Raw genomic sequence first — 14,617 nt, forward strand, 5'->3', positions numbered from 1 at the left:
GGCGGCAGCGCGATGCGGGTATCTACCCCAGAGGAGCTCGGCGGCGCCCGGGTCCCGGCCGGCATCTCCAGCTGCAGCGACAACATCGCCCGTGACCAGAGCGGCGACCCCACCGCCTGGCCGGTTGCCGCCTCCGTCCCCCCGGGCAGAGCCGGGGCAGCGCTGCCAGGCCCGGCCGCCGCGGGGCGGTGGCAGCCCGGCCCCGCGCCACCGCCGGGCACCGGGGCGCCACCGCCGGGCACCGGGGCGCCCCTCGCGGCCGCCGGGCCGCACCCAGCCCCGTGCCCGACCCGCTCCGGGGGGCCCCGGCACCGCCAGGCCCTCCAGAGCCTGCCCGGAGACGGGGACAGCCGCGGCGGGAGCCCGCCGCCGCGGCAAGGGGCAGCGGGGAGCCCCCCGCGGGGCGACGGCGGGCACGGCTGGCCTGAGGAGGCGCCCGGCGGGGATGGGGCCCCCTCCCGCCCCGGCCCCGGCGCCGCTCACCTCCTCCCGCCCGCCAGGAGGGACCAGCGCCGCGGCTTCTCCTCCTCAGACTCCGGCCCCGCAGTGGCGGGCGGGCGGGCGGGAAGGCGGCGCCTCTCCTGCCGCTGCGACCCGCCCCCTGCAGCCGCTCCACCACCGCCACTGGCGCGGCCGGGCGGGCAGCGACGGGCTCCCGCCGGGGGTGACAGCACCGGGGGTCGGCCGCCGGTGGGGAAGGAGAGGGGCGCGGCCGGCCTCGCGGTGCCCTCGGCCCCGGCCCCCGGTCACAAACCCGTCGGGCCTGTGCAAGGCCCCCAGCACACAGAGACCCAGCCCCAGGGTCCCGCCGACGCGGCGCCGGGATCTCGCCGGTGCCTAGGCGAGCTCAGGGCCCTGAGGGCGAAACGCACCTCTCCTCCCGGGCCTTGCCTGGCCTCGGCTGCTCCGGCCCAGGCTTGTTCTTCAGCGGGAACCCTCCTCCGGCCGCTTTTCCTTATTCTCTCCTGGCAGAAGGGTGCTGCTGGCCCTCAACCGGTGCCGCCTGCCCGGCCGTGGGTGAGGAATCAGAGTTATAGAATCATAGAATCGTTTGGGTTGGAAGAGACCTTTAAAGGTCATCTAGTCCAACCCCCCTGCAACGGGCAGGGACATCTTCAACTAGATCAGGTTGCTCAGAGCCCTGTCCAACCTGACCGTGAATGTTTCCAGGGATGGGGCATCTACCATCTCTCTGGGCAACTCGTTCCAGTGTTTCACCACCCTCATCGTAAAAAATGAATTCCAAGGGGGTGTTGGATGTCCCAGCCGCCCACGCTGGCTTCCCCGGGTGCGGGTAGCAGGGAGGTTGCTCCCCATTTTTGCTGTGTACCTGGTGTACTCTGCGCAGGTGGGAGTTTTGTTCTGATTTCAGTGTTACACAAAATGAGAGGACATACGGGGTTCAGCCACGTAAGACTGAAGCTAAACCCCAAGATCTGAATTCTACGTTGCTTGGCCAAGGAAATTTCCAGTTGAAGACAAATGGAAATTTGTCCTGAAAAAGTGTAGCCTCTGATTTTAACATTTTCTGATTTATGAAACAAATTCCATCTTTCATTAAGCTCTGCTGTGTATATAACTGTGTAACTCTCAAACCTTTGTTTAACACATTTAAAACTGACCCACACATATAATGATGTATGTCACTCATGTTGCAGCAAAAAAACTAACACATGCACAGATGATGGAAAAGGAGCCATATGATCACAGTGAAATACTCAACATACCTGTTTTCAGCCTTTGTGTGTGCATGCTGACTTGTTTCTGTAGTGCATTAACTGAGGACTTAAGCAGAACAAACCATATAATCAATTCAAATATTTGTTTCAATATTTTCAATATATGAACAACTATGCTGTAGAATTTGAAAAGAGGGATGGGAAACTTTTCCATTGTAGTTCAGAAGCCATTTTCCCCCCCATTATTAAACAAGTCATTTTCCTGACATTGAAAACATGTGTTTTTAAAGTATTTTTTAATTTGGTAAACAGATGCATAGAAAACCTATTGTCTAATTTTCCAAACTGCATTTTCAGCTCCCAGACAGTGAGGACTGTGTCGATACTCCACGGAAGTCAATGGAAAGGTGAGTCCATTGACAGACTACTGAGAAATGCCCTTTCCATGGCAAGAACTCGCATTTCAGCCCTTCAGTTTCTTGTTCTAATATTCTCTTCTTTGCAATTGATTCAAAATTTGTCATCCTAGGCTTGTTTTTCTGTAGCCAGTACAACTACAGTAGTATGAGTTCAAAAATTTTAGTCCAACCAACACATGTATCAAAAGAAAAAAGGAGAATATTCTTTTCTGCATTATTTGTGGCCGATCCTCCTTATATGCTACTTTATCATAGAATCATAGAATCATAGAATCGTTAAGGTTGGAAAAGACCCTTAAGATCATCGAGTCCAACCATTAACCTAACACTGCCAAGTCCAACACTAAACCATGTCCTCAAGCACCACGTCTACCCGTCTTTTAAATACCTCCAGGGATGGAGACTCAACCACTTCCCTGGGAAGCCTGTTCCAATGCCTGACTACCCTTTTGGTGAAGAAGTTTTTCCTAATATCCAACCTAAACCTCCCCTGGCGCAGCTTGAGGCCGTTTCCTGTTGTCCTATCACGCGTTACTAGGGAGAAGAGACCGACCCCCACCTCGCTACAGCCTCCTTTCAGGTAGTTGTAGAGAGCAATAAGGTCTCCCCTCAGCCTCCTCTTCTCCAGACTAAACAACCACAGCTCCCTCAGCCGCTCCTCATAAGACTTGTGCTCTAGACCCTTCACCAGCTTTATTGCCCTTCTTTGGACATGCTCCAGCACCTCGATGTCCTTCTTGTAGTGAGGGGCCCAAAACTGAACACAGCACTCGACGTGCGGCCTCACCAGCGCCGAGTACAGGGGCACTATCACCTCCCTGGTCCTGCTGGCCACACTATTCCTGACACAAGCCACGATGCTATTGGCCCTCTTGGCCACCTGAGCACACTGCTGGCTCATGTTCAGGCAGCTGTATTATGTGACTATTGTAGCCATAAAAGTACTTACATTAAAATAGGGGTATTTAGTCATGAGGCTGACTCATGCACCTTAAAATGATAGTGCATCATACATAAAGAGAGTAGTCACAATCCTATAATTCTTAATTTATTTGAACCATAACCTTAATAAGAAGGCTGTATATCTGAATGTTTGTTATTATTTTCCTGTGTATTTTTTTTTTTATATTATTACTGCAGCATAAAGTCTTGAACAGAAGACAGACCTTTAGGAGATGATGCATTAGAAGATCTGTGTTGATTTTTTAACAAGGAGATGACTTTTTTCTTATGCAGATAGTATGGTTAATGATCCTTGAATTATGTTACCTATTTCTTGTGCAGCTGTTCGGCCTGCGATTGCTCACTAGCTACGTTTTTCCAAGCGTCACAGGTTCTGTCTTCCAGCCTGCACTACGTAGGGTGTGCCAGCTCTAATCCTGGTCCTTCATGCCTAACCCACCTGGGTTCTCACGGATGTCATTCAGTGTCATTTCTCACCTACATGGTTCATTTCTTCTCCAGTTGTTTGTCATCTCACAGGGGTGCGCACAGGGGTAGATGAGGAAACTTCTAAGTTGTGGTCATTTACCAGCCTGTTGAACAGACACCACTAACTTGATATGTAGTACATTTAAAAATTAAAATCCAGGCAGTTTGGAGGATTTCACTTGATCCTATGTTTTCTGTGCACCTTTTTGAGGTTTTGCAGTTTAAATATCCTTGTTTGAAATCAGGACTAAAGCAACTACAGCCTCCTTTCCATTGCTGTGTAACTGATCCATTCAAGCAGGAGAAGCATAAAGACGTCCCTGTTTTGCATGGAGTTTAGCATGAGAGCAAGGGTATATACATACCTTTTATATACTTAAACTCTCTGCAAAATTGGACCGTGTCTCTTCAGTGAGATGATGAAATTGGATAGTTACAGTTCTCTCAAATTATATACAAAGATGTATGGACAACATAATTCTCAGATATCCTGTTAAAGGGCTGTCTTAAACAATCTGTTAAAAAAAAAAGTAATTATTTTCTCTTAGCAGGTGTTTTTCTTTCTTTAGCAAAGTCCAGGGCAGCATTATTATTTCTTCCTTTAAGGGATGGAACATAACAAAGGAGTTTCCAATTGGCAAATGGAAACAGATATTCTGGTTCTTCCTCTTGGCAAGGGGAAAGCAAAGCCCTGGAGATTTCCCCGTGGAAAGAGAGTGAAAACAAACAAACAAAAATTTGCTTCCTATCAGGGCAGCAAACCCAAATACAATCGTTTCTGGCATACTACCCTCAACACAGCTAATTTCGTAACTTAGCAGAAAAATACAGTATTTCCCAGCCAGGAACATTCAGGCCAACTAATTTTCTCTTATGGCAGCCTGCAATTACTCTAAAAATAAAACTTATACCTCTTACCCATTCTTTATAAGAACAAAATGGATCTGAGAGATTTAGAAAATTGAAACCTATTTTTACTTTTTTTTGTTGAAACAAATTGTAGTTTTGTTCTTTGCATCTTCCTGATTTTTTAATTAATCTGATGTCATTGTTTACTTGAAAAGATGTTTTTAAAATAAAGATACTCTTTAAAACGACCCCAAAACTAACCACTAACTAAACAAAGAACAAAAGTGGTTGGTAAATACCTCAACTAAAATCTTTTCCCTTCCTTCACTCTTTGGATTTAATCAATTTGTGATGTCCCCTTTTCACTAACTGTCCAGGTATCACTACTTCTTTCAGACCCTATAGGATCTGAATTTCAGTAGTCAAAGGCAAGGAAAGAAAGACAAACTGAAATAGATAAATAAAAACATTTAGATATGCTTTTGAGGAGGAGAGGAGAGGAGAGGAGAGGAGAGGAGAGGAGAGGAGAGGAGAGGAGAGGAGAGGAGAGGAGAGGAGAGGAGGGGAGAGGAAGGGAAGGGAAGGGAAGGGAAGGGAAGGGAAGGGAAGGGAAGGGAAGGGAAGGGAAGGGAAGGGAAGGGAAGGGAAGGGAAGGGAAGGGAAGGGAAGGGAAGGGAAGGGAAGGGAAGGGAAGGGAAGAGAAGAGAAGAGAAGAGAAGAGAAGAGAAGAGAAGAGAAGAGAAGAGAAGAGAAGAGAAGAGAAGAGAAGAGAAGAGAAGAGAAGAGAAGAGAAGAGAAGAGAAGAGAAGAGAAGAGAAGAGAAGAGAAGAGAGAAGAGAAAAGAGAAGAGAAGAGAAGAGAGAAGAGAAGAGAAGAGAAGAGAAGAGAAGAGAAGAGAAGAGAAGAGAAGAGAAGAGAAGAGAAGAGAAAAAATAGGAAATAAAAAAGGAAAGGAAAAGCAAAAAAAGAGACAGACAGAATGAAGAAAAGAGAAGGAAAGCCTTTATAGAGCACATTTAGTAAGCCATAGTTGAGAAATCCTAGCAAGTCATGCGAAACAAGACAGGGTATCTCCTTCTTCCCAAGAGGAATTACAAATTAAAGGCAATTCAACCAAAACAGAGGACCGCCACAAAAAAAAACCCAAAATCCAAGCAACCAAAAGTACAGGAGATCCAAGCTTACAATTTTATTTCTAAGGCAATCCAACTAGAAAAACAGTGAGGATTGTTTCTGCTTTTACAATCTAGCAGATTATTTTTATTCACCAGAAAGAAGCTGAAGGAAGGAAACCTCTCCTAGCTTTCTCTGACTATGGTTTTCCATAGCTATTGTTGAAGCCCAGTTAAGGGGTTTCAGGACCTTTGTTCTTGGCTTTGTATGGAGTACAAGGTCATATGTGACCTTTCCCCTTCTCCCTATAACTCTGAAACAACATTTGCTTTGTGGTGTAAGTTATAGAAGGTCAGAGTTTTTCTTCTGGGTTTGTGGGTGCTCATCTTAGAAGGCATCTACAAAGTGAGACAGTAGGTTCTAAAAGAGTGATCTTGTGCCCGCAATAGTTGTTGGACCCAAAGCCAGGGGGCAAATTGATTATTTTTATAATGCAAACAATTAAATCCAGAGCAAAACTTTCAGTCAGTTGGCTTGTTAACCAAGAACAGATGTACGCCCTTCCTAGTGAAGCATGGATATTGCAAAACTGAAAAACTCATTTAAAAGACAATAATACTTCCCTGAATACTAAAGTAGCTGAGGGAAACATAGGCCAGTTTGTGGCTTGACCACCATTTGACAGCCTAAGACTAACGTGTTTGTTATACTAACAGGACTTTAGCTCTTTGAGTTCAAATTTTCTTCACAAAGCTGCAGACCACAGGTTTTTCTTGAAAGCAGAATCGAAAATTAATCAAGATCACACTGTGTAGTATGTAGCATCATGGCTGTGAAAATTTAGAAGTTTATCATTTAACATGTAATATATTTGTTACCCTCTTATTACATGTACATTGTCATAGGTTTTGTCTTCAGTTAGTTTATTCTGAACATTCTGTTTTACTGAATGGGACCATGCCGGCTGTGTAAAATATTCCCTGACAAATAAAAATGAAACCATCATAATTCAACAGCAACTAACCACTGTGAGAGGAAAATCTGTGTCTTTATAGAACAATGAAATACTAATTCTGCTCCCAGTCCTGTGAAGGTTTATGTAATTCCACAGAAATGAACTGAGGCTAGTGAGTTGCTACAGAGCCTGAGAGTTAAGCAGTTCTTTTCAAGATCAAGGCAATAGCTCTTTCTTCAGGATTTAAGCTGTCATTCCCAACACATTTGTTTTCCAGCCATAAAACTTAGAGGAGTGTATCAGTCTGAGAGATTTCCTCTCAAAGGACAGGAACATAAGAAACACCCTACTGGGTTAGACCAATTGCCTATCTAACCAATTAGTACATGTTCAAGAGCAGCAAAACAAAATGCTGTTTAAGGAGAGCATGCAAGCCTGGTTGCTGTATTTTGTACTCTCCTCCCAAATCCATATTTGTCTTAGTGATGTCATAGGGTACACAGATGCCTGCAGAGTCCTTTTAGTGTCGCTTTAGGGGCTGTTGTTCCTGAATTTGTCTAACCCCCTTTTGAACCCGCTGATGCTGCTTGCCTTCACAGCCCTCCATGGCAGCAAGCTCTAGAGGTTCTCTACCCACTGCATAAAGATGCACTTTCTTAATCAGTTGTAAACTGATCTCCTACTAGTTTCATTGAGTCCTCTCTAGTCCTGGTAATGTGGATTTGGTGAAAAACAGTTCTGTATTTATCTTATCCACTGTCTTCAATATTTAGCAAACCTTGATTTTATCGCCTTCCACCTTCTTCCTTCTCATTTGAAGAGCTTCCACCTTTTTAGTCTCTTCCTGTAAAGCAGCTGCTCCACACCTCAGTCATCTGAGATGCTCTTCTCTATACTGTTAGGTTAAATGATCAAAGGCTAATCATGGTGAACACAAAGACCCAACCAGGGTCAGAGGAGCAATAACAGGCAAAGGAACCCCAGTAAGCTAATCAATGAAAATGAAGCCAAACTGCCTACTCCCAAGACCATCCAAGGGGAACGACCAGATCATTGTCCCTGGGGTCAAACCCACCAAGGTGATCAAGGAAAGAAACTTTTTCCCCTGAAATGTAATGTGAACTAAAGAGGTGTTTTCCTAAAGGGATGTGGGACTTGTTATGGTATGCAAGGGGAAGAGAACTGTATGAAAATTATTATGGGGTATTTTAAGGGGGTTGTGAGAATCTGCAAGACTTACTGTGGGATGTTTAGGGAAAGGACCAAAGGTGGGGAAAGGGAGGGATCAAGGTGGATTAGGGAGGAATGAGAAAACAGAGGGAAAAAGGCATTAAAAGGGCCAGTCAGTACATGATGCCCCCCCTTCCATCTCCCAAACTTTTTGTAGGCTCTCAGTTTCCCCCTGCTTCATTCACTCGCCCTCACCTCATTCTAGTAGCTAAGAGTATCCCATTCCCACTTACCCTAGGTACTTCATTTTCCCCTTCCTTACCACTGACATTCCCCATCACCAATTTTCCCTTATTCTTTTAGCACCTTGGTGTCAGAAAGGTGTAAGAACCCAATTATATGGATGAGTTTTCAGAGGGGAACTTAGAAATAACTAAGCAAGCATAGGATGTTAAAACAGGGCTGAATGAAGCCGGGCAGTTGGTGAGGAGGAGATTTCGTGGCTCAGCTGCTGTGTTGTGATATGGAGTGCTCCAGGCCAGGCTCTGGTAATGGAGAAATGGTAATAAATTTTAGTGCTGTTCCCTTGATAAGGCTGTCTTGATGGAGTGTACACGGCAGAATAGAATCCATCCCAAACACTGGAGAAGGTGAACAATTTATTGGTAATTGTGTCAAGGAGAAGGCAGACCTGAAGTATTTATGTGGCTGCAGGGGACAAACCTGATTGAATAGCTAAGTAAAAGTCCCATTGATTTCACTGAGAATTTTGCCTCTGCAAGAACTAAATGGTGAGGATCAAATATTTGCAATAGACTAGTGATATCAGAACAAGGATAAAACTGAAGTTATTAGGAATTACTTTTCTGAATATAGTCTAATGCACCATCTAATTCTCTGGTTTCAGTTGGTTCCTTATTTAGCATAAGTAATGTTTAAGAGTGGCTTAGCTTCATTGTGTCTTATGTAAACATTTTCCTTCATTCAGCACAACATACTGTACACTTTACCAGGAAGTAAAGCAGCCATGTCTGCTCCACTATAAGCACAATCTATTTGAAGATAACGCAATTTATATTTAGGTTGTTATGAAAAGTGAAGCAATATCTATGACTCATGTCTTCCCAGCTTCAGAAACAGTATGTTCTTCATCCATAATAAAATCATAGGGCTGTATCTCAGAGAAAAATTCCTCCAAGTCACAGAACCACTTATAACCTTGCTGGTGCCCATACATATCAGTGGAATTTGAACAGATTTCCCCAGAAATGCCTCACATGGTATTTCAGGGATGGAGAAGTGGTTGCAACTTAATAGGTTCTGCAGGCCAAACTCTGCACACACCTAGGCTCTTTGTATTTGTTTATTCCATTCCCCAGCTCCATGTGGATAACCAACCCTCCCATCTCCTCTGTTTCAAGGATTCACTTCAGTTTTTTCAGACTCTCTCCCATCTGTCATTCACTTGTCCTCCATTTTACCCATCCCCCCGACTAAGGATTTCTGTTCCCTACTATCTCAATGATGTTGCATTAATCTCACTCAGTATCCTCCACCTACTTATTTTTCCCCTTTAACATCCATTGGGCTCCTTTACTTTTTCCTTTCAAGAAAATCTGACTGCTTGCAATGTCTCCTTTCCTCTTTGTCCTACATCTCCAACTGTGCTGTTTCTTCCCATTCCATGTTAATGCCTCTTTGCATAACTTCATAGTCCTAGCCTTGCTTTGGCCAAGAATACCCTTTTGTCTGTCATTAATTATCTGGGAATAAATAATTTAGGATGTTCATATTCTTGTTGAATGTACCAAGCCTATTGCAAATTAGAAGGCACAAGAGAAAGCCATCATTATTTTAATTATGGGTGCCATCAAACAATTGTTAGACTGCTAAACTGTGGCAGAGATGCTTGAGGTGCCCTGAGAGTGGCTTGGTTTTTTCCCATTCCGGCTCTTGTTTTTTTTTTTTTTAAGGATTTCCTGTTAGAACACATAGAATATTTTTGAATGAATGAGATGCAGTGTTCAAAAGTTATTCTGGTATATGCACAGGTACAGGTGGACAGGCAAGAAAGAAATGCCATTCAGTTGTATATATGAGTCACAGGACTGGAAAAAAAGGCAGAAAATTAGAGATGGGTTATGTGGCCATTCCTCAAGTCCAGCAGTAAGATACTTCTCAGCATTTCAAGTAATGGAGACATTCACATGGAAAATTCTTTTTCAGTAGCGTACATCCAACAAAACAGTGTAAGCATGTATATAAAGACTGCACATGACTGCAAACTACAAGATTGACTGTCCAGTTCAAAAAACCCCACACTTGCATCCCTTCTTTTTTAATAGTGAGCCCAAAAGATGGAATTTAAGGACCAAATACTTCCATCAGTAGCAGTGGTAGTATTCTGCCAGTCCCACAGGGACTACACATCTTTAACCAAGTCTAGGACATAGCATATTTATCTTAGTATTACATTTTCGTGCCACAAAGATGAAATATACATAAAAAGAATCAAACAAAAAAACCCAAAACTGTATCTTCTGTTGCATCATCTTTATTGGAAGTAGCTGTGGTCTTTTTTATAAGTTTATAGTTTGGTTCATTGGCTGGTTTTATATATTTTCATTTGAAAACCTCTGAAAACTTATTATGCATACTTAATAAATTAGCCTCACCACACCCATTCAAATGTTACACTCAATCTACAGAAAAGTTCAAACAATGATGCAAACGTTGAACCCTCATGCAACTGAATTAAATGAGTTTTTTTTAAGGAGTCCAAGTTCACACCAAAAGAAATTATTTTGTCATCAGCAACAGAGCATGCTGATGGGATCAAGAAATCCTGGCACTACTGAAAAAAATCAGTGGTAATGATCAGCCGCTGCTAGACACTTACAGTGACTACAGCAGACTACATTCTCCAGGGGTGTATTCAGCATGTTTTCAAAAATCTGTCATTTTGTTTTGTTTTGTTCTTTTAAACGATTCTTTAATGCCATTTTAAAAAAATCAGCTTAAAAGAAATTAGTCTGAATTTCAAAAATGGTCAACATCATAACATTTCATGTTTTCAAGGGAGAGTGCTAGAAACTATGGATGTAGCAGAAAAGAAGGGAAGACATGAGATCATCATCTCTACAGATGAAGCCACACAGTCCACAGGCACATAGAGGTCAGTCAGTTTTGTATGTTTTTTGGTGACAATTTCTAGAACACATTTTTGCCTACTGATTCATGGAAAACCAAGAACATGACAAATAAGTGAAGCAATGAAACATTCTTGCTACTGAAAGAGGATGAAATAACTTAAGTTTTGAATTTTAGGAGCACTTGCAACCATGCAGTTTAAGCTGGTTTAAGTTAAGCTGCCCCAAGTTAAGCTGCCCCTTTACACCATTGCTCTTCCTGTCCTTCCTGTTGGCATATGTGCATGGCTGTCAGGTGAATCAGACCAGTGTATGGATCTGGCTGAATCATTCTTTTCCCTGCATTACTTTTCAACTGGATCCAATTCCCTGGTCTGATTAACTTCACAGCTTTAAACACTTGCAGAACTGAGAGAACAGAGAAGAGTGGCCAAAGGGAGGGACTGTTTACAGTAAATGCTGCTGTCAACAGGAATTTATATTAAACCATAGCCAGCACAGCCCTGGCTCTAGCTTCCTGAGCACTGATTGTTGGTACCACTTCTTGGGAATAGTATTCTGGGATGTGGCTACCCCAGATAAACTTGGCATAAAATTCCTCAAGACCCTTCAAAAATTTATGAGTATCTCTCCAGAGTTTTGATTCTGTGTCTCTGGCTTAAATACACCAGGGACATATAACAACGGAAGGAAGTACTTTGCAGCCTTTGTAGAGGCATTGCAAAACCACTTTTACACTAGAGTGATGGACTCTTACCCAAAATATGCCTGTATTCCTTTCCTCTTCTCAATGTCCTCACCATTCTTGAGCTTTTCCTGGTCTTTGATCAGTGTTTTCAGGGATCATAAGTATCCCTCCAAAGCACTCCACAACTAGCTGAGCTTTCTCTTCCTTCTCTCAAAATCTCTTCTGAATGCTAGAATATGCAGTCTGTGGGTTAAAAGATCTGTCAGGAAAAATGTGCTTTCATTATGTCCCCCTACGAAAGTGTCCATTTTGCTTTTCATATCTCTGTCTTCTCTCCTTTGGAGGCTCCAGGCTCTGCACCAGCATGGGGAGAATGGTTCCCTTTGACTGAAGCCATCTCCATTGTTCATGGCAGCAGCTCTTCTAGAGTCCACTGTGCCTTTTTACCTTTATATGTATATGACACAATGGCAGATACAGCATACATTGAAGCACTTCATGATGCACAGTTTTATAAAAGTAATCAGTGTTACACAAAGAAGTGCCTAAAATTTGCACACACATTAATTTTATGTATGATAGTAGTATATAAGCATATTAATACACTGAATTTTGAGACAGGTATATAAACATAAATTAAAAGGTACATATGCACTTAGTTTAATTAGTGTTGAACTAAATTATATCTATGACAAATGGAGGAATAAAATATTGTCAATAGCATCTTCTTCTGTAGCCCTTTATAGCCCTTACATGACCTTCCTCCCTCACTAAATGCCTTAAAAGCACTGTTGCAATGTCCTGTAAAGTGTTACTGCTCCAGTTCTGCAGATTGGGAAGTGAGTTACTTAGAGGTGAAGTAGTTTCCTGAAGACTTACAAAGCAGGGAAGAGACTTGACGCAAGGTCTCAAATTCTGGCTCTAAGTATTCAACGGTGCTTTCTAGAGAAACGGCTAGCTGTGACACAGAAAACCTAGCTCCTACTTGAGAGAATCAGTAGGAAAAAACCTGCTTGAATATTTGGATGTCATGTATGATTTTAGGAATAGCTTTTGTAGATAGTATGCAAATTTCAGCTGGTGGTAGACACTTCTGGTTTTGCCCCTGAGCGATGCTAGAGAGAAAAATCTGAAGTGTGCTTAATATCCTCAGCTGACTGATGAGCGTAAAGGTCAGTTTGGATAGTATGTGATGATCTTGAAATTGGCTGTCATTTGTAATTTATGTTAGGATTTCAACCCATATTAACAGACTGAAATTAATGAACTTATGCTAGTTTGCACTACCTTGTGTAACAAGCGCATAGAGCAGGGTATTACAATAGAGTGCTTCCTTAGGACACTATTTGTAAACCACTTGAAGTGGGATGAATCTAAATTTATCACTGCTGCATCATGCATAGAAGATAAATAAAGATGTACATGTACATACATTTTCTTTAGTTCTTTCTGAAAGGAGTTCTATGCTCGTGATGTGCCTTGTTCTGATTTTATGCACTAAATACAATGGTACAGACAACGGTTCCTTTCCACTGCCTGGATAAAGATGTGTTAGAACAGATGGCTCAAACACCTTTTACAAAGTGTTGAATATAGGTAATATATTTACATGCCCATGGAGTTCTTGGTCTGTTTTCTAGCAGTGGTACCTATAGTGATTTCTGCAATAAGGATCTGTCTGTTAGTCTCCAAACTGGACAATATCTTAAAGATTAGAGGGCGAAGGTTTTAAGAATTTGGACAAAAATTTCAGAAAGGTCAAACCAACACTGGAATTAAAGTCCCATTTTGAAAAGGAACTTGGTGGCCTAAATCCTACTGCTGTGTAGTAAGATGCAGACTCCAAAGGCACAGAACCTTAACTTCCAGCTTCTATTAATTTCATAACCATATTGACCATACTCCTCTACTCAATGGTCACTGATCTAGGAGATCCATAATGGAGCCTGTGTGCAAAAGATTACAGTTGGTAATGGTGATAATAAGATGAAAAGCCTTGAAGCCCATTATCATTCCCCTGAACTATTTTGCTCTCCAAATGCATACACATATTAATTTGCCTTAATTTTGTTTTATACATGCCATACAAATAGCTTTGAATGGCTTCTTCCAAGGAGTGTCTTCATTTCACTTCTTTTTGGTTTTCAGTTATCAAGGGTCAGGTTCTGCTCAATGTGCCGCATGCTTTATTACCCCTGAAGCTGTTTATATTCCTCTGTGCCAAAGGGTTGGCTTCTATGACTAAGTGTAAACAATTAGTCTAACTATTTGACCAGAATTTAACAAAGTTGGAGATTGAATTAAATTCTCCAGACTTTCTAAGTAAGGGAGCAGCAGGGCTGATTCTGGAGAGCACAATTTAATGAAGTTTAGCACATATTTCAGTAAAACCAAATATCATTCTTTTCAATGGATGCATACAGGGGTTGCTTGGAGTACTTACAGTCTCAGCTTTATCCTAAGTAGTAAGTTTGAGCACATTTTATGAGTAGCTCGTGGACAATACAGAAGACAAAGGGATTTCTTTATTATTGCACTTGCCTCAACCTGTTCCATTAGAAAAATGATTTTATTATTTTTTTCATGACTCCTGACAACAAAGGGCAGGTAATATTCTGAATAAGCCTTTGGCAAATATTATTCTTTACCCCTAATATGAATTCTAAAATATTTTATTTATTTGATTTATAGAAATGTAAATGCCAACACATTGACAACCACACTTCTCCTGTTCTGTTAGAAATTTCTTAGATTCACATTGCAGCCTAGTTTCCTATGTTTTAGAGAGTGTTTGCCTCTGTCATGCATTACTGATTTGATACACAATGCCACTCATTTCTCTTCAGTCTATATTATACAGGCCACCATGTCCCCAGTTATTTTCACAGTATGACATTAAGTGCAAATAACAAGGCCAACTTTTAAGTTGCAAGAATTGAATGGAGTTATAACCAGGAAAATACAAAATGTAGTATCCCTGTAGCTATTTAATTTGTCTGTTATTTATGCTCAGCGTACCAAGTCCGCAAATGTACAACAGAATCTTTAGCTGCAGAATCATTAGCACCAGGTATTACATATTTTTTTACGCATACATTGTTTTCCTGTTTGTTTTAATACCAGAGCCATTACCAATTACAATTCTCATTCAGATGATCCCAGCA

This window comes from Platalea leucorodia (assembly GCF_965183815.1).
Source record: "Platalea leucorodia genome assembly, chromosome: 1".
Classification (NCBI taxonomy): domain Eukaryota; kingdom Metazoa; phylum Chordata; class Aves; order Pelecaniformes; family Threskiornithidae; genus Platalea; species Platalea leucorodia.